This window comes from Anolis sagrei, chromosome 3, assembly GCF_037176765.1.
Source record: "Anolis sagrei isolate rAnoSag1 chromosome 3, rAnoSag1.mat, whole genome shotgun sequence".
Taxonomy (NCBI): domain Eukaryota; kingdom Metazoa; phylum Chordata; class Lepidosauria; order Squamata; family Dactyloidae; genus Anolis; species Anolis sagrei.
The window spans coordinates 167652263-167674044 of NC_090023.1; positions in this window are offsets into that span (position 1 = coordinate 167652263).

Sequence of the window (21782 nt, forward strand, 5' to 3'; positions counted from 1 at the left end):
CATGTCTCCACCTGAGCATTGCATAAATAAAGACCTAGAGGCAGATTCCGTCTATCTCTATGCTGCCCTCACCTGAGCACTGCAAACATACTGACCTAGAGGCTGATTCTTTCTATCTCTATGCTGCCCTCTCCTGTCTCCACCTGAGAACTGCAAACATCCTGACCTAGAGGCTGATTCTTTCTATCTCTATGCTGCCCTCTCCTGTCTCTACCTGAGCATTGCATGCATACGGACCTAGAGGCTGATTCTTTCTATCTTTAAACTGCCCTCTCCTTTCTCCACCTGAGCATAGCAGGCATACTGACCTAGAAGCTGATTCTTTCTAGCTCTATGCTGCCCTCTCATGTCTCCACCTGAGCATTGCATAAATACAGACCTAGAGGCAGATTCTTTCTATCTCTATGCTGCCCTCTCCTGTCTCCACCTGAGCACTGCAAACATACTGGTCTAGAGGCTGATACTTCCAATCCCTATGCTGCCCTCTCCTGTCACCACCTGAGCACTGCATACATACTGACATCGAAGCTGATTCGTTCTATCTCTATGCTGCCCTCTTCTGTCTCCACCTGAGCACTCCGTACATATAGACCTAGATGCTCACTCTTTCTATCCCTATGCTGCCCTCTCCTGTCTCCACCTGAGCATTGCGTACATATAGACCTAGATGCTCATTCTTTCTATCTCTATGCTGCACTCTTCTGTCTCCACCTGACTATTGCATACATACTGAACTAGAAGCTAAATCTTTCTATCCCTATGCTGCCCTCTCCTGTCTAAACCTGAGCATTGCGTACATATAGACTTGATGCTCACTCTTTCTATCCCTATGCTGCCCTCTCCTGTCTCCACCTGAGCATTGCGTACATATAGACCTAGATGCTCATTCTTTCTATCTCTATGCTGCCCTCTCCTATATCCACCTGAGCAGGGCAAACATACTGTCCTAGAGGATAATTCTTTCTATCTCTATGCTGCCCTTTCCTGTCTCCACCTGAGCACTGCAAACATACTGACCTAGAGGCTGATACATTCTATCTCTATGTTGCCCTCTACTGCCTAAACCAGAACATTGCATACATACTAACCTAGAGGCTGATTTTTTCTATCTCTATGCTGCCCTCTACTGTCTCCACCTGAGCACTGCAAACATACTAACCTGGAGGCGCATTCTTTCTATTTCTATGCTGCCCTCTTCTGTCTCCACCTGAGCATTGCATACATACTGAACTAGAAGCTAAATCTTTCTATCTCTATGCTGCCCTCTCCTGTCCTCACCTGAGCACTGCAAACATACTGACCTAGAAGCTGATTCTTTCTATCTCTATGCTGCCCTCTCCTGTCTCTACCTGAGCATTACATGCATAATGACCTAGAGGCTGATTCTTTATATCTCTATGCTGCCCTCTCCTGCCTCCAGCTGAGCACTGTAAACAAACTTACCTAGAGGCTGCTACTTTCTATCTCTATGCTGCCCTCTACTGTCTAAACCAGAACATTGCATAGATATTGACCTAGAAGCTGTTTTTTTCTAGCTCTATGCTGTCCTCTCATGTCTCCACCTGAGCATTGCATAAATACAGACCTAGAAGCTGATTCTTTCTAGCTCTATGCTGCCCCCTCCTGTCTCCAACTGAGCATTACATTAATACAGACCTACAGGCAGATTCTTTCTATCTCTATGCTGCCCTCTCCTGTCTCCACCTTAGCATTGCATACATACTGACCTAGAGGCTGATTCTTTATATCTCTATGCTGCCCACTCCTGTCTCCACCCAAGCACTGCAAACATACTGAGCTAGAGGCTCATTTTTTCTATCTCTATGCTGCCCTCTCCTACCTCCACCTGAGCATTGCATACATACTGACCTAGAACCTGATTCTTTCTATCTCGATGCTGCGCTATCCTGTCTCCACCTCAGCACTGCAAACATACTGACCTAGAGGCTCATTCTTTCTATCTCTATGCTGCACTCTTCTGTCTCCACCTGACTATTGCATAGATATTGACCTAGAAGCTGATTTTTTCTAGCTCTATGCTGTCCTCTCATGTCTCCACCTGAGCATTGCATAAATACAGACCTAGAAGCTGATTCTTTCTATCTCTATGCTGCCCTCTCCTGTCTCCAACTGAGCACTGCAAACATACTCATCTAGAGGCTGATTATTTCTATCTCTATGCTGCCCTCTCCTGTCTCCACCTGAGCACTGCATACATACTGATCAAGAGGCTGAATCTATCTTTATGCTTCCCTCTCCTGTCTCCACCTGAGCATAGCACGCATTTTGACCTAGAGGTTGATTCTTTCTATCTCTATGCTGTCCTCCCCTGTCTCCACCTGAGCACTGCAAACATACTGACCTAGAGGCTGATTATTTCTATCTCTATGCTGCCCTCTACTGTCTCTACCTGAGCACTGCAAACATACTGATCTAGAGGCTGTATCTTCCTGTCTCTCTGCTGCCCTCTCCTGTCTCCACCTGAGCACTGCATACATACTGACCTAGAGGCTGATTCTATCTCTATGCATCCCTCTCCTGTCTCCACCTGAGCATAGCAGGCATTCTGACCTAGTGGTTGATTCTTTCTATCTCTATGCTGCCCTCCCTTGTCTCCATCTGAGCACTGCAAAGATACTGACCTAGAGGCTGATTATTTCTATTTCTATGCTGCCCTCTACTTTCTCCACCTGAGCACTGCATACATACTGATCTAAAGGCTGATTCTTTCTATCTCTATGCTGCCCTCTCCTGCCTCCAGCTGAGCACTGTAAACAAACCTACCTAGAGGCTGCTACTTTCTATCTCTATGCTGCCCTCTACTTTCTAATCCAGAACATTGCATACATACTGAACTAGAAGCTGATTTTTTCTAGCTCTATGCTGTCCTCTCGTGTCTCCACCTGAGCATTGCATAAATACAGACCTAGAGGCAGATTCTTTCGATCTCTATGCTGCCCTCTCCTGTCTCCACCTGAGCACTGCAAACATACTGACCTAGAGGCTGATTCTTTCTATCTCTATGCTGCCCTCTCCTGTCTCCACCTGAGTACTGCAAACATCCTGACCTAGAGGCTGATTCTTTCTATCTTTATGCTGCCCCCTTCTGTCTCTTCCTGAGCATTGGGTGCATACGGACCTAGAGGCTGATTCTTTCTATCTCTAAACTGCCCTCTCCTGTCTCCACCTGAGCACTGCAAACATCCTGACCTAGAGGCTGATTCTTTCTATCTCTATACTGCCCTCTCCTGTCTGCAGCTGAGCACTGCAAACTTACTGACCTAGGGGCTAATTCTTTCTATCTCTATGCTGTGCTATCCTGTCTCCACCTGAGCACTGAAAACTAACCTAGAGGCTCATTCTTTCTATTTCTATGCTGCCCTCTTCTGTTTCCACCTGAGCATTGCATACATACTGAACTAGAAGCTAAATCTTTCTATCTCTATGCTGTCCTCTCCTGTCTCCACCTGAGCACTGCAAACATACTGACCTAGAGGCTGATTCTTTCTATCTCTATGCTGCCCTCTCCTGTATCCACCTGAGGACTGCATACATACTGACCTGGAAGCTGATTCTTTCTATCCCTATGCTGCCCTCTCCTGTCTCCACCTGAGCACTGCAAACATACTGATCGAGAGGCTGATTCTTTCTATCTCTATGCTGCCCTCTCCTGTCTTCACCTGAGCACTGAAAACATACGAACCTAGATGCTGCTACTTTCTATCTCTATGCTGCCGTCTACTTTCTAAACCAGAACATTGCATACATACTGAACTAGAAGCTGATTCTATCTAGCTTCATGCTGTCCTTTCCTATCTCCAACTGAGCATTGCGTACACATAGACCTAGAGGCTCATTCTTTCTATCTCTATGCTGCCCTCTCCTGTATCCACCTGAGCACTGCAAACATCCTGACCTAGCGGCTGATTCTTTCTATCTCTATACTGCCCTCTCCTATCTGCAGCTGAGCACTGCAAACATACTGACCTAGGGGCTAATTCTTTCTATCTCTATGCCGCGCTATCCTGTCTCCACCTGAGCACTGAAAACATAGTAACCTAGATTCTCATTCTTTCTATTTCTATGCTGCCCTCTTCTGTCTCCACCTGAGCATTGCATACATACTGAACTAGAAGCTAAATCTTTCTATCTATATGCTGCCCTCTCCTGTCTCCACCTGAGGACTGCAAACATACTGATCTAGAAGTCGATTCTATCTCTATGCTGCCCTCTCTTGTCTCCACCTGAGCACTGCATACATACTGACCTGGAAGCTGATTCTTTTTTATCTCTATGCTGCCCTCTACTGTCTCCACCTGAGGACTGCAAACATACTGATCTAGAGGCTGATTCTTCTATCTCTATGCTGCCCTCTCCTGTCTCCACCTGAGCGCTGCAAACATACGAACCTAGAGGCTGATACTTTCTGTCTCTATGCTGCCCTCTACTGTCTAAACCAGAACATTGCATATATACTGACCTAGAAGCTGATTCTATCTAGCTCTATGCTGCCATCTCCTGTGTCCACCTGAGCATTGCATAAATACAGATCTAGATGCTGAATCTTTCTATCTCTATAATACCCTCTCCTGTCTCCACCTGAACATTGCAAACATACTGATCTAGATTCTGATTCTTTCTATCTCTATGCTGCCCTCTCCTGTCTCCACCTGAGCACTGCAAACATACAGACCTAGAGGCTGATTCTATCTCTTTGCTTCCCTCTCCTGTCTCCACCTGAGCATAGCAGGCATTCTGACCTAGAGGTTGATTCTTTCTATCTCTATGCTGCCCTCCCTTGTCTCCACCTGAGCACTGCAAACATACTGACCTAGAGGCTGATTATTACTATCTCTATGCTGCCCTCTACTGTCTCCACCTGAGCACTGCATACATACTGATCTAAAGGCTGATTCTTTCTATCTCTATGATGCCCTCTCCTGTCACCACCTGAGGACTGCAAACATACTGATCTAGAGGCTGATTCTTTCTATCTCTATGCTGCCCTCTCCTGTCTCCACCTGAGCACTGCTAACATACGAACCTAGAGGCTGATACTTTCTATCTCTATGCTGCCCTCTACTGTCTAAACGAGAACATTGCATACATACTGACCTAGAAGTTGATTCTATCTAGCTCTATGCTGCCCTCTCCTGTCTCCACCTGACCATTGCATAAATACAGACCTAGAGGCTGATTCTTTCTATCTCTATACTACCCTCTCCTGTCTCCACCTGAACATTGCAAACATACTGACCTAGAGGCTGATTCTTTCTGTCTCTATGCTGCCCTCTCCTGTCTGCAGCTGAGCACTGCAAACATACTGACCTAGAGACTGATTCTTTCTATCTCTATTCTGCCTTCTCCTGTCTCCACCTCAGCACTGCATACATACTGAACTAGAAGCTGTTTCTTTCTATCTCTGTGCTGCCCTCTCCTGTCTCCACCTGAGCACTGCAAACATACTGACCTAGAGGCTGATTGTTTCTATCTCTATTCTTCCCTCTCGTGTCTCCACCTGAGCATAGCAGGCATTCTGACCTAGAGGTTGATTCTTTCTATCTCTATGCTGCCCTCCCTTGTCTCCACCTGATCACTGCAAACATACTGACCTAGAGGCTGATTATTTCTATCTCTATGCTGCCCTCTACTGTCTCCACCTGAGCACTGCATACATACTGACCTACAGGCTGATTCTATCTCTATGCTTCCCTCTCCTGTCTCCACCTGAGCATAGCAGGCATTCTGACCTAGAGGTTGATTCTTTCTATCTCTATGCTGCCCTCCCTTGTCTCCACCTGAGCACTGCAAACATACCGACCTAGAGGCTGATTATTTCTATCTCTATGCTGCCCTCTCCTGTATCCACCTGAGGACTGCATACATACTGACCTGGAAGCTGATTCTTTCTATCTCTATCCTGCCCTCTCCTGACTCCACCTGAGCACTGCAAACACAATGATTTAGAGGCTGATTCTTTCTATCTCTATGCTGCCCCCTCCTGTCTCCACCTGAGCACTGAAAACATATTAACCTAGATGCTGCTACTTTCTATCTCTATGCTGCCGTCTACTTTCTAAACCAGAACATTGCATACATACTGAACTAGAAGCTGATTCTATCTAGCTTCATGCTGCCCTTTCCTATCTCCAACTGAGCATTGCGTACACATAGACCTAGAGGCTCATTCTTTCTATCTCTATGCTGCCCTCTCCTGTCTCCACATGAGGACTGCAAACATACTGATCTAGAAGTCGATTCTATCTCTATGCTGCCCTCTCTTGTCTCCACCTGAGCACTGCATACATACGGACCTGGAAGCTGATTCTTTTTTATCTCTATGCTGCCCTCTACTGTCTCCACCTGAGGACTGCAAACATACTGATCTAGAGGCTGATTCTTCTATCTCTATGCTGCCCTCTCCTGTCTCCACCTGAGCACTGCAAACATACGAACCTAGAGGCTGATACTTTCTGTCTCTATGCTGCCCTCTACTGTCTAAACCAGAACATTGCATGTATACTGACCTAGAAGCTGATTCTATCTAGCTCTATGCTGCCATCTCCTGTCTCCACCTGAGCATTGCATAAATACAGATCTAGATGCTGAATCTTTCTATCTCTATAATACCCTCTCCTGTCTCCACCTGAACATTGCAAACATACTGATCTAGATTCTGATTCTTTCTATCTCTATGCTGCCCTCTCCTGTCTCCACCTGAGCACTGCAAACATACAGACCTAGAGGCTGATTCTATCTCTTTGCTTCCCTCTCCTGTTTCCACCTGAGCATAGCAGGCATTCTGACCTAGAGGTTGATTCTTTCTATCTCTATGCTGCCCTCCCTTGTCTCCACCTGAGCACTGCAAACATACTGACCTAGAGGCTGATTATTACTATCTCTATGCTGCCCTCTACTGTCTCCACCTGAGCACTGCATACATACTGATCTAAAGGCTGATTCTTTCTATCTCTATGATGCCCTCTCCTGTCACCACCTGAGGACTGCAAACATACTGATCTAGAGGCTGATTCTTTCTATCTCTATGCTGCCCTCTCCTGTCTCCACCTGAGCACTGCTAACATACGAACCTAGAGGCTGATACTTTCTATCTCTATGCTGCCCTCTACTGTCTAAACGAGAACATTGCATACATACTGACCTAGAAGTTGATTCTATCTAGCTCTATGCTGCCCTCTCCTGTCTCCACCTGACCATTGCATAAATACAGACCTAGAGGCTGATTCTTTCTATCTCTATACTACCCTCTCCTGTCTCCACCTGAACATTGCAAACATACTGACCTAGAGGCTGATTCTTTCTGTCTCTATGCTGCCCTCTCCTGTCTGCAGCTGAGCACTGCAAACATACTGACCTAGAGACTGATTCTTTCTATCTCTATTCTGCCTTCTCCTGTCTCCACCTCAGCACTGCATACATACTGAACTAGAAGCTGTTTCTTTCTATCTCTGTGCTGCCCTCTCCTGTCTCCACCTGAGCACTGCAAACATACTGACCTAGAGGCTGATTGTTTCTATCTCTATTCTTCCCTCTCGTGTCTCCACCTGAGCATAGCAGGCATTCTGACCTAGAGGTTGATTCTTTCTATCTCTATGCTGCCCTCCTTTGTCTCCACCTGATCACTGCAAACATACTGACCTAGAGGCTGATTATTTCTATCTCTATGCTGCCCTCTACTGTCTCCACCTGAGCACTGCATACATACTGACCTACAGGCTGATTCTATCTCTATGCTTCCCTCTCCTGTCTCCACCTGAGCATAGCAGGCATTCTGACCTAGAGGTTGATTCTTTCTATCTCTATGCTGCCCTCCCTTGTCTCCACCTGAGCACTGCAAACATACCGACCTAGAGGCTGATTATTTCTATCTCTATGCTGCCCTCTCCTGTATCCACCTGAGGACTGCATACATACTGACCTGGAAGCTGATTCTTTCTATCTCTATCCTGCCCTCTCCTGACTCCACCTGAGCACTGCAAACACACTGATCTAGAGGCTGATTCTTTCTATCTCTATGCTGCCCCCTCCTGTCTCCACCTGAGCACTGAAAACATACTAACCTAGATGCTGCTACTTTCTATCTCTATGCTGCCGTCTACTTTCTAAACCAGAACATTGCATACATACTGAACTAGAAGCTGATTCTATCTAGCTTCATGCTGCCCTTTCCTATCTCCAACTGAGCATTGCGTACACATAGACCTAGAGGCTGATTCTTTCTATCTCTATGCTGCCCTCTCCTGTATCCACCTGAGCACTGCATACATACTGACCTGGAAGCTGATTCTTTCTCTCTATGATGCCCTCTCCTGTCTCCACCTGAGGACTGCAAACATACTGATCTAGAGGCTGATTCTTTCTATCTCTATGCTGCCCTCTACTGTCTCCACCTGAGCACTGCTAACATACGAACCTAGAGGCTGATACTTTCTATCTCTATGCTGCCCTCTACTGTCTAAACCAGAACATTGCATACATACTGACCTAGAAGCTGATTCTATCTAGCTCTATGCTGCCCTCTCCTGTCTCCACCTTAGCATAGCATAAATACAGACCTAGAGGCTGATTCTTTCTATCTCTATACTGCCCTCTCCTGTCTCCACCTGAACATTGCAAACATACTGACCTAGAGGCTATTTCTTTCTGTCTCTATGCTGCCCTCTCCTGTCTCCACCTGAGCACTGCAAACATACTGACCTGATTCTTTCTATCTCTATGCTGCCCTCTCCTGTCTCTACCTGAGCATTACATGCATAATGACCTAGAGGCTGATTCTTTGTATCTCTATGCTGCCCTCTCCTGTCTCCACCTGAGCATTGCATGCATACTGACCTAGAGGCTGATTTTTTCTATCTCTATACTGCCCTCTCCTTTCTGCAGCTGAGCACTGCAAACATACTGACCTAGAGGCTGATTCTTTCTATCTCTATTCTGCCTTCTCCTGTCTCCACCTCAGCACTGCATACATACTGAACTAGAAGCTGTTTCTTTCTATCTCTGTGCTGCCCACTCCTGGGCAGCACCTGAGCACTGCAAACATACTGACCTAGAGGCTGATTATTTCTATCTCTATGCTTCCCTCTCCTGTCTCCACCTGAGCATAGCAGGCATTCTGACCTAGAGGTTGATTCTTTCTATCTCTATGCTGCCCTCCCTTGTCTCCACCTGAGCACTGCAAACATACTGACCTAGAGGCTGATTATTTCTATCTCTATGCTGCCCTCTACTGTCTCCACCTGAGCACTGCATACATACTGATCTAAAGGCTGATTCTTTCTATCTCTATGATGCCCTCTCCTGTCTCCAGCTGAGGACTGCAAACATACTGATCTAGAGGCTGATTCTTTCTATCTCTATGCTGCCCTCTCCTGTCTCCACCTGAGCACTGCTAACATACGAACCTAGAGGCTGATTATTTCTATCTCTATGCTGCCCTCTACTGTCTCCACCTGAGCACTGCATACATACTGATCTAAAGGCTGATTCTTTCTATCTCTATGATGCCCTCTCCTGTCTCCACCTGAGGACTGCAAACATACTGATCTAGAGGCTGATTCTTTCTATCTCTATGCTGCCCTCTCCTGTCTCCACCTGAGCACTGCTAACATACGAACCTAGAGGCTGATACTTTCTATCTCTATGCTGCCCTCTACTGTCTGAACCAGAACATTGCATACATACTGACCTAGAAGCTGATTCTATCTAGCTCTATGCTGCCCTCTCCTGTCTCCACCTGAGCATTGCATAAATACAGACCTAGAGGCTGATTCTTTCTATGTCTATACTGCCCTCTCCTGTCTCCACCTGAACATTGCAAACATACTGACCTAGAGGCTGATTCTTTCTGTCTCTATGCTGCCCTCTCCTGTCTCCACCTGAGCACTGCAAACATACTGACCTAGAGGCTGATTTTTTCTATCTCTATGCTGCCCTCTCCTGTCTGCAGCTGAGCACTGCAAACATACTGACCTAGAGGCTGATTCTTTCTATCTCTATGCTGCCCTCTCCTGTCTCCACCTGAGCATTGCATGCATACTGACCTAGAGGCTGTTTCTTTCTATCTCTGTGCTGCCCTCTCCTTTCTCCACCTGAGCACTGCAAACATACAGACCTAGAGGCTGATTATTTCTATCTCTATGCTTCCCTCTCCTGTCTCCACCTGAGCATAGCAGGCATTCTGACCTAGAGGTTGATTCTTTCTATCTCTATGCTGCCCTACCTTGTCTCCACCTGAGCATTGCAAACATACTGACCTAGAGGCTGATTATTTCTATCTCTATGCTGCCCTCTACTGTCTCCACCTGAGCACTGCATACATACTGATCTAAAGGCTGATTCTTTCTATCTCTATGATGCCCTCTCCTGTCTCCAGCTGAGGACTGCAAACATACTGATCTAGAGGCTGATTCTTTCTATCTATCTCTATGCTGCCCTCTCCTGTCTCCACCTGAGCACTGCTAATATACGAACCTAGAAGCTGATTATTTCTATCTCTATGCTGCCCTCTACTGTCTCCACCTGAGCACTGCATACATACTGATCTAAAGGCTGATTCTTTCTATCTCTATGATGCCCTCTCCTGTCTCCACCTGAGGACTGCAAACATACTGATCTAGAGGCTGATTCTTTCTATCTCTATGCTGCCCTCTCCTGTCTCCACCTGAGCACTGCTAACATACGAACCTAGAGGCTGATACTTTCTATCTCTATGCTGCCCTCTACTGTCTAAACCAGAACATTGCATACATACTGACCTAGAAGCTGATTCTATCTAGCTCTATGCTGCCCTCTGCTGTCTCCACCTGAGCATTGCATAAATACAGACCTAGAGGCTGATTCTTTCTATCTCTATACTGCCCTCTCCTGTCTCCACCTGAACATTGCAAACATACTGACCTAGAGGCTGATTCTTTCTGTCTCTATGCTGCCCTCTCCTGTCTCCACCTGAGCATTGCATGCATACTGACCTAGAGGCTGTTTCTTTCTATCTCTGTGCTGCCCTCTCCTGTCTCCACCTGAGCACTGCAAACATACAGACCTAGAGGCTGATTATTTCTATCTCTATGCTTCCCTCTCCTGTCTCCACCTGAGCATAGCAGGCATTCTGACCTAGAGGTTGATTCTTTCTATCTCTATGCTGCCCTCCCTTGTCTCCACCTGAGCACTGCAAACATACTGACCTAGAGGCTGATTATTTCTATCTCTATGCTGCCCTCTACTGTCTCCACCTGAGCACTGCATACATACTGATCTAAAGGCTGATTCTTTCTATCTCAATGTTGCCCTCTCCTGTCTCCACCTGAGCACTGCTAACATACGAACCTAGAGGCTGATACTTTCTATCTCTATGCTGCCCTCTACTGTCTTAACCAGAACATTGCATACATACTGACCTAGAAGTTGATTCTATCTAGCTCTATACTGCCTTCTCCTGTCTCCACCTGAACATTGCAAACATACTGACCTAGAGGCTGATTCTTTCTGTCTCTATGCTGCCCTCTCCTGTCTCCACCTGAGCACTGCAAACATACTGACCTAGAGGCTGATTCTTTCTATCTCTATGCTGCCCTCTCCTGTCTCCACCTGAGCATTGCATACATACTGACCTAGAGGCTGATTTTTTCTATCTCTATACTGCCCTCTCCTGTCTGCAGCTGAGCCCTGCAAACATACTGACCTAGAGACTGATTCTTTCTATCTCTATTCTGCCTTCTCCTGTCTCCACCTCAGCACTGCATACATACTGAACTAGAAGCTGTTTCTTTCTATCTCTGTGCTGCCCTCTCCTGTCTCCACCTGAGCACTGCAAACATACTGACCTAGAGGCTGATTATTTCTATCTCTATGCTGCCCTCTACTGTCTCCACCTGAGCACTGCATACATACTGACCTACAGGCTGATTCTATCTCTATGCTTCCCTCTCCTGTCTCCACCTGAGCATAGCAGGCATTCTGACCTAGAGGTTGATTCTTTCTATCTCTATGCTGCCCTCCCTTGTCTCCACCTGAGCACTGCAAACATACCGACCTAGAGGCTGATTATTTCTATCTCTATGCTGCCCTCTCCTGTATCCACCTGAGGACTGCATACATACTGACCTGGAAGCTGATTCTTTCTATCTCTATCCTGCCCTCTCCTGACTCCACCTGAGCACTGCAAACACACTGATCTAGAGGCTGATTCTTTCTATCTCTATGCTGCCCCCTCCTGTCTCCACCTGAGCACTGAAAACATACTAACCTAGATGCTGCTACTTTCTATCTCTATGCTGCCGTCTACTTTCTAAACCAGAACATTGCATACATACTGAACTAGAAGCTGATTCTATCTAGCTTCATGCTGCCCTTTCCTATCTCCAACTGAGCATTGCGTACACATAGACCTAGAGGCTGATTCTTTCTATCTCTATGCTGCCCTCTCCTGTCTCCACATGAGGACTGCAAACATACTGATCTAGAAGTCGATTCTATCTCTATGCTGCCCTCTCTTGTCTCCACCTGAGCACTGCATACATACTGACCTGGAAGCTGATTCTTTTTTATCTCTATGCTGCCCTCTACTGTCTCCACCTGAGGACTGCAAACATACTGATCTAGAGGCTGATTCTTCTATCTCTATGCTGCCCTCTCCTGTCTCCACCTGAGCACTGCAAACATACGAACCTAGAGGCTGATACTTTCTGTCTCTATGCTGCCCTCTACTGTCTAAACCAGAACATTGCATGTATACTGACCTAGAAGCTGATTCTATCTAGCTCTATGCTGCCATCTCCTGTGTCCACCTGAGCATTGCATAAATACAGATCTAGATGCTGAATCTTTCTATCTCTATAATACCCTCTCCTGTCTCCACCTGAACATTGCAAACATACTGATCTAGATTCTGATTCTTTCTATCTCTATGCTGCCCTCTCCTGTCTCCACCTGAGCACTGCAAACATACAGACCTAGAGGCTGATTCTATCTCTTTGCTTCCCTCTCCTGTTTCCACCTGAGCATAGCAGGCATTCTGACCTAGAGGTTGATTCTTTCTATCTCTATGCTGCCCTCCCTTGTCTCCACCTGAGCACTGCAAACATACTGACCTAGAGGCTGATTATTACTATCTCTATGCTGCCCTCTACTGTCTCCACCTGAGCACTGCATACATACTGATCTAAAGGCTGATTCTTTCTATCTCTATGATGCCCTCTCCTGTCACCACCTGAGGACTGCAAACATACTGATCTAGAGGCTGATTCTTTCTATCTCTATGCTGCCCTCTCCTGTCTCCACCTGAGCACTGCTAACATACGAACCTAGAGGCTGATACTTTCTATCTCTATGCTGCCCTCTACTGTCTAAACGAGAACATTGCATACATACTGACCTAGAAGTTGATTCTATCTAGCTCTATGCTGCCCTCTCCTGTCTCCACCTGACCATTGCATAAATACAGACCTAGAGGCTGATTCTTTCTATCTCTATACTACCCTCTCCTGTCTCCACCTGAACATTGCAAACATACTGACCTAGAGGCTGATTCTTTCTGTCTCTATGCTGCCCTCTCCTGTCTGCAGCTGAGCACTGCAAACATACTGACCTAGAGACTGATTCTTTCTATCTCTATTCTGCCTTCTCCTGTCTCCACCTCAGCACTGCATACATACTGAACTAGAAGCTGTTTCTTTCTATCTCTGTGCTGCCCTCTCCTGTCTCCACCTGAGCACTGCAAACATACTGACCTAGAGGCTGATTGTTTCTATCTCTATTCTTCCCTCTCGTGTCTCCACCTGAGCATAGCAGGCATTCTGACCTAGAGGTTGAATCTTTCTATCTCTATGCTGCCCTCCTTTGTCTCCACCTGATCACTGCAAACATACTGACCTAGAGGCTGATTATTTCTATCTCTATGCTGCCCTCTACTGTCTACACCTGAGCACTGCATACATACTGACCTACAGGCTGATTCTATCTCTATGCTTCCCTCTCCTGTCTCCACCTGAGCATAGCAGGCATTCTGACCTAGAGGTTGATTCTTTCTATCTCTATGCTGCTCTCCCTTGTCTCCACCTGAGCACTGCAAACATACCGACCTAGAGGCTGATTATTTCTATCTCTATGCTGCCCTCTCCTGTATCCACCTGAGGACTGCATACATACTGACCTGGAAGCTGATTCTTTCTATCTCTATCCTGCCCTCTCCTGACTCCACCTGAGCACTGCAAACACACTGATCTAGAGGCTGATTCTTTCTATCTCTATGCTGCCCCCTCCTGTCTCCACCTGAGCACTGAAAACATACTAACCTAGATGCTGCTACTTTCTATCTCTATGCTGCCGTCTACATTCTAAACCAGAACATTGCATACATACTGAACTAGAAGCTGATTCTATCTAGCTTCATGCTGCCCTTTCCTATCTCCAACTGAGCATTGCGTACACATAGACCTAGAGGCTGATTCTTTCTATCTCTATGCTGCCCTCTCCTGTATCCACCTGAGCACTGCATACATACTGACCTGGAAGCTGATTCTTTCTCTCTATGATGCCCTCTCCTGTCTCCACCTGAGGACTGCAAACATACTGATCTAGAGGCTGATTCTTTCTATCTCTATGCTGCCCTCTACTGTCTCCACCTGAGCACTGCTAACATACGAACCTAGAGGCTGATACTTTCTATCTCTATGTTGCCCTCTACTGTCTAAACCAGAACATTGCATACATACTGACCTAGAAGCTGATTCTATCTAGCTCTATGCTGCCCTCTCCTGTCTCCACCTTAGCATAGCATAAATACAGACCTAGAGGCTGATTCTTTCTATCTCTATACTGCCCTCTCCTGTCTCCACCTGAACATTGCAAACATACTGACCTAGAGGCTATTTCTTTCTGTCTCTATGCTGCCCTCTCCTGTCTCCACCTGAGCACTGCAAACATACTGACCTGATTCTTTCTATCTCTATGCTGCCCTCTCCTGTCTCTACCTGAGCATTACATGCATAATGACCTAGAGGCTGATTCTTTGTATCTCTATGCTGCCCTCTCCTGTCTCCACCTGAGCATTGCATGCATACTGACCTAGAGGCTGATTTTTTCTATCTCTATACTGCCCTCTCCTTTCTGCAGCTGAGCACTGCAAACATACTGACCTAGAGGCTGATTCTTTCTATCTCTATTCTGCCTTCTCCTGTCTCCACCTCAGCACTGCATACATACTGAACTAGAAGCTGTTTCTTTCTATCTCTGTGCTGCCCACTCCTGGGCAGCACCTGAGCACTGCAAACATACTGACCTAGAGGCTGATTATTTCTATCTCTATGCTTCCCTCTCCTGTCTCCACCTGAGCATAGCAGGCATTCTGACCTAGAGGTTGCTTCTTTCTATCTCTATGCTGCCCTCCCTTGTCTCCACCTGAGCACTGCAAACATACTGACCTAGAGGCTGATTATTTCTATCTCTATGCTGCCCTCTACTGTCTCCACCTGAGCACTGCATACATACTGATCTAAAGGCTGATTCTTTCTATCTCTATGATGCCCTCTCCTGTCTCCAGCTGAGGACTGCAAACATACTGATCTAGAGGCTGATTCTTTCTATCTCTATGCTGCCCTCTCCTGTCTCCACCTGAGCACTGCTAACATACGAACCTAGAGGCTGATTATTTCTATCTCTATGCTGCCCTCTACTGTCTCCACCTGAGCACTGCATACATACTGATCTAAAGGCTGATTCTTTCTATCTCTATGATGCCCTCTCCTGTCTCCACCTGAGGACTGCAAACATACTGATCTAGAGGCTGATTCTTTCTATCTCTATGCTGCCCTCTCCTGTCTCCACCTGAGCACTTCTAACATACGAACCTAGAGGCTGATACTTTCTATCTCTATGCTGCCCTCTACTGTCTAAACCAGAACATTGCATACATACTGACCTAGAAGCTGATTCTATCTAGCTCTATGCTGCCCTCTCCTGTCTCCACCTGAGCATTGCATAAATACAGACCTAGAGGCTGATTCTTTCTATGTCTATACTGCCCTCTCCTGTCTCCACCTGAACATTGCAAACATACTGACCTAGAGGCTGATTCTTTCTGTCTCTATGCTGCCCTCTCCTGTCTCCACCTGAGCACTGCAAACATACTGACCTAGAGGCTGATTTTTTCTATCTCTATGCTGCCCTCTCCTGTCTGCAGCTGAGCACTGCAAACATACTGACCTAGAGGCTGATTCTTTCTATCTCTATGCTGCCCTCTCCTGTCTCCACCTGAGCATTGCATGCATACTGACCTAGAGGCTGTTTCTTTCTATCTCTGTGCTGCCCTCTCCTTTCTCCACCTGAGCACTGCAAACATACAGACCTAGAGGCTGATTATTTCTATCTCTATGCTTCCCTCTCCTGTCTCCACCTGAGCATAGCAGGCATTCTGACCTAGAGGTTGATTCTTTCTATCTCTATGCTGCCCTCCCTTGTCTCCACCTGAGCACTGCAAACATACTGACCTAGAGGCTGATTATTTCTATCTCTATGCTGCCCTCTACTGTCTCCACCTGAGCACTGCATACATACTGATCTAAAGGCTGATTCTTTCTATCTCTATGATGCCCTCTCCTGTCTCCAGCTGAGGACTGCAAACATACTGATCTAGAGGCTGATTCTTTCTATCTATCTCTATGCTGCCCTCTCCTGTCTCCACCTGAGCACTGCTAATATACGAACCTAGAAGCTGATTATTTCTATCTCTATGCTGCCCTCTACTGTCTCCACCTGAGCACTGCATACATACTGATCTAAAGGCTGATTCTTTCTATCTCTATGATGCCCTCTCCTGTCTCCACCTGAGGACTGCAAACATACTGATCTAGAGGCTGATTCTTTCAATCTCTATGCTGCCCTCTCCTGTCTCCACCTGAGCACTGCTAACATACGAACCTAGAGGCTGATACTTTCTATCTCTATGCTGCCCTCTACTGTCTAAACCAGAACATTGCATACATACTAACCTAGAAGCTGATTCTATCTAGCTCTATGCTGCCCTCTGCTGTCTCCACCTGAGCATTGCATAAATACAGACCTAGAGGCTGATTCTTTCTATCTCTATACTGCCCTCTCCTGTCTCCACCTGAACATTGCAAACATACTGACCTAGAGGCTGATTCTTTCTGTCTCTATGCTGCCCTCTCCTGTCTCCACCTGAGCATTGCATGCATACTGACCTAGAGGCTGTTTCTTTCTATCTCTGTGCTGCCCTCTCCTGTCTCCACCTGAGCACTGCAAACATACAGACCTAGAGGCTGATTATTTCTATCTCTATGCTTCCCTCTCCTGTCTCCACCTGAGCATAGCAGGCATTCTGACCTAGAGGTTGATTCTTTCTATCTCTATGCTGCCCTCCCTTGTCTCCACCTGAGCACTGCAAACATACTGACCTAGAGGCTGATTATTTCTATCTCTATGCTGCCCTCTACTGTCTCCACCTGAGCACTGCATACATACTGATCTAAAGGCTGATTCTTTCTATCTCAATGTTGCCCTCTCCTGTCTCCACCTGAGCACTGCTAACATACGAACCTAGAGGCTGATACTTTCTATCTCTATGCTGCCCTCTACTGTCTTAACCAGAACATTGCATACATACTGACCTAGAAGTTGATTCTATCTAGCTCTATGCTGCCCTCTCCTGTCTCCACCTGACCATTGCATAAATACAGACCTAGAGGCTGATTCTTTCTATCTCTATACTGCCCTCTCCTGTCTCCACCTGAACATTGCAAACATACTGACCTAGAGGCTGATTCTTTCTGTCTCTATGCTGCCCTCTCCTGTCTCCACCTGAGCACTGCAAACATACTGACCTAGAGGCTGATTCTTTCTATCTCTATGCTGCCCTCTCCTGTCTCCACCTGAGCATTGCATACATACTGACCTAGAGGCTGATTTTTTCTATCTCTATACTGCCCTCTCCTGTCTGCAGCTGAGCCCTGCAAACATACTGACCTAGAGACTGATTCTTTCTATCTCTATTCTGCCTTCTCCTGTCTCCACCTCAGCACTGCATACATACTGAACTAGAAGCTGTTTCTTTCTATCTCTGTGCTGCCCTCTCCTGTCTCCACCTGAGCACTGCAAACATACTGACCTAGAGGCTGATTATTTCTATCTCTATGCTGCCCTCTACTGTCTCCACCTGAGCACTGCATACATACTGACCTACAGGCTGATTCTATCTCTATGCTTCCCTCTCCTGTCTCCACCTGAGCATAGCAGGCATTCTGACCTAGAGGTTGATTCTTTCTATCTCTATGCTGCCCTCCCTTGTCTCCACCTGAGCACTGCAAACATACTGACCTAGAGGCTGATTCTTTCTATCTCTATGCTGCCCTCTCCTGTATCCACCTGAGGACTGCATACATACTGACCTGGAAGCTGATTCTTTCTATCTCTATCCTGCCCTCTCCTGTCTCCACCTGAGCACTGCAAACATACTGATCTAGAGGCTGATTCTTTCTATCTCTATGCTGCCCCCTCCTGTCTCCACCTGAGCACTGAAAACATACTAACCTAGATGCTGCTACTTTCTATCTCTATGCTGCCGTCTACTTTCTAAACCAGAACATTGCATACATACTGAACTAGAAGCTGATTCTATCTAGCTTCATGCTGCCCTTTCCTATCTCTAACTGAGCATTGCGTACACATAGACCTAGAGGCTCATTCTTTCTATCTCTATGCTGCCCTCTCCTGTATCCACCTGAGCACTGCATACATACTGACCTGGAAGCTGATTCTTTCTATCTCTATGATGCCCTCTCCTGTCTCCACCTGAGGACTGCAAACATACTGATCTAGAGGCTGATTCTTTCTACCTCTATGCTGCCCTCTCCTGTCTCCACCTGAGCACTGCTAACATACGAACCTAGAGGCTGATACTTTCTATCTCTATGCTACCCTCTACTGTCTAAACCAGAACATTGCATACATACTGACCTAGAAGCTGATTCTATCTAGCTCTATGCTGCCCTCTCCTGTCTCCACCTGAGCATTGCATAAATACAGACCTAGAGGCTGATTCTTTCTATCTCTATACTGCCCTCTCCTGTCTCCACCTGAACATTGCAAACATACTGACCTAGAGGCTATTTCTTTCTGTCTCTATGCTGCCCTCTCCTGTCTCCACCTGAGCACTGCAAACATACTGACCTGATTCTTTCTATCTCTATGCTGCCCTCTCCTGTCTCTACCAGAGCATTACATGCATAATGACCTAGAGGCTGATTCTTTGTTTCTCTATGCTGCCCTCTCCTGTCTGCAGCTGAGCACTGCAAACATACTGACCTAGAGGCTGATTCTTTCTATCTCTATTCTGCCTTCTCCTCTCTCCACCTCAGCACTGCATACATACTGAACTAGAAGCTGTTTCTTTCTATCTCTGTGCTGCCCTCTCCTGTCTCCACCTGAGCACTGCAAACATACTGACCTAGAGGCTGATTATTTCTATCTCTATGCTTCCCTCTCCTGTCTCCACCTGAGCATAGCAGGCATTCTGACCTAGAGGTTGCTTCTTTCTATCTCTATGCTGCCCTCCCTTGTCTCCACCTGAGCAATGCAAACATACTGACCTAGAGGCTGATTATTTCTATCTCTATGCTGCCCTCTACTGTCTCCACCTGAGCACTGCATAAATACTGATCTAAAGGCTGATTCTTTCTATCTCTATGATGCCCTCTCCTGTCTCCACCTGAGGACTGCAAACATACTGATCTAGAGGCTGATTCTTTCTATCTCTATGCTGCCCTCTCCTGTCTCCACCTGAGCACTGCTAACATACGAACCTAGAGGCTGATTATTTCTATCTCTATGCTGCCCTCTACTGTCTCCACCCGAGCACTGCATACATAGTGATCTAAAGGCTGATTCTTTCTATCTCTATGATGCCCTCTCCTGTCTCCACCTGAGGACTGCAAACATACTGATCTAGAGGCTGATTCTTTCTATCTCTATGCTGCCCTCTTCTGTCTCCACCTGAGCAATGCTAACATACGAACCTAGAGGCTGATACTTTCTATCTCTATGCTGCCCTCTACTGTCTAAACCAGAACATTGCATACATACTGACCTAGAAGCTGATTCTATCTAGCTCTATGCTGCCCTCTCCTGTCTCCACCTGAGCACTGCAAACATACTGACCTAGAGGCTGATTCTTTCTATCTCTATGCTGCCCTCTCCTGTCTCTACCTGAGCATTACATGCATAATGACCTAGAAGCTGATTCTATCTAGCTCTATGCTGCCCTCTCCCGTCTACAGCTGAGCACTGCAAACATACTGACCTAGAGGCTGATTCTTTCTATCTCTATTCTGCCTTCTCCTGTCTCCACCTCAGCACTGCATACATACTGAACTAGAAGCTGTTTCTTTCTATCTCTGTGCTGCCCTCTCCTGTCTCGTCCTGAGCACTGCAAACATACTGACCTAGAGGCTGATTATTTCTATCTCTATGCTTCCCTCTCCTGTCTCCACCTGAGCATAGCAGGCACTCTGACCTAGAGGTTGATTCTTTCTATCTCTATGCTGCCCTCCCTTGTCTCCACCTGAGCACTGCAAACATACTGACCTAGAGGCTGATTATTTCTATCTCTATGCTGCCCTCTACTGTCTCCACCTGAGCACTGCATACATACTGATCTAAAGGCTGATTCTTTCTATCTCTATGCTGCCCTCTCCTGTCTCCAGCTGAGCACTGTAAACATACTTAACTAGAGGCTGCTACTTTCTATCTCTATGCTGCCCTCTACTGTCTAAACCAGAACATTGCATACATATTGACCTAGAAGCTGATTCTTTCTAGCTCTATGCTGCCCTCTCATGTCTCCACCTGAGCATTGCATAAATACAGACCTAGAGGCAGATTCTTTCTGTCTCTATGCTGCCCTCTCCTGTCTTCACCTGAGCACTGCAAACATACTGACCTAGAGGCTGATTCTTTCTATCTCTATACTGCCCTCTCCTGTCTCCACCTGAACATTGCAAACATACTGACCTAGAGGCTGATTCTTTCTGTCTCTATGCTGCCCACTGCTGTCTCCACCTGAGCACTGCAAACATACTGATCTAGAGGCTGATTCTTTCTATCTCTATGGTGCCCTCTCCTGTCTCCACCTTAGCACTGCATACATACTGACCTAGAGGCTGATTCTATCTCTATGCTTCCCTCTCCTGTCTCCACCTAAGCATAGCAGGCATTCTGACCTAGAGGTTGATTCTTTCTATCTCTATGCTGCCCTCCCTTGTCTCCACCTGAGCACTGCAAACATACTGACCTAGAGGCTGATTATTTCTATCTCTATGCTGCCCTCTACTGTCTCCACCTGAGCACTGCATACATACTGATCTAAAGGCTGATTCTTTCCATCTCTATGCTGCCCGCTCCTGCCTCCAGCTGAGCACTGTAAACATACTTACCTATAGGCTGCTACTTTCTATCTCTATGCTGCCCTCTACTGTCTAAACCAGAACACTGCATACATACTGACCTAGAAGCTGATTCTTTCTAGCTCTATGCTTCCCTCTCATGTCTCCACCTCAGCATTGCATAAATACAGACCTAGAGGTAGATTCTTTCTATCTCTATGCTGCCCTCTCCTGTCTCCACCTTAGCACTGCAAACATACTGACCTAGAGGCTGATACATTCTATATCTATGCTGCCCTCTACTGTCTAAACCAGAACATTGCATACATACTGACCTAGAAGCTCATTCTTTCTATTTCTATGCTGCTCTCT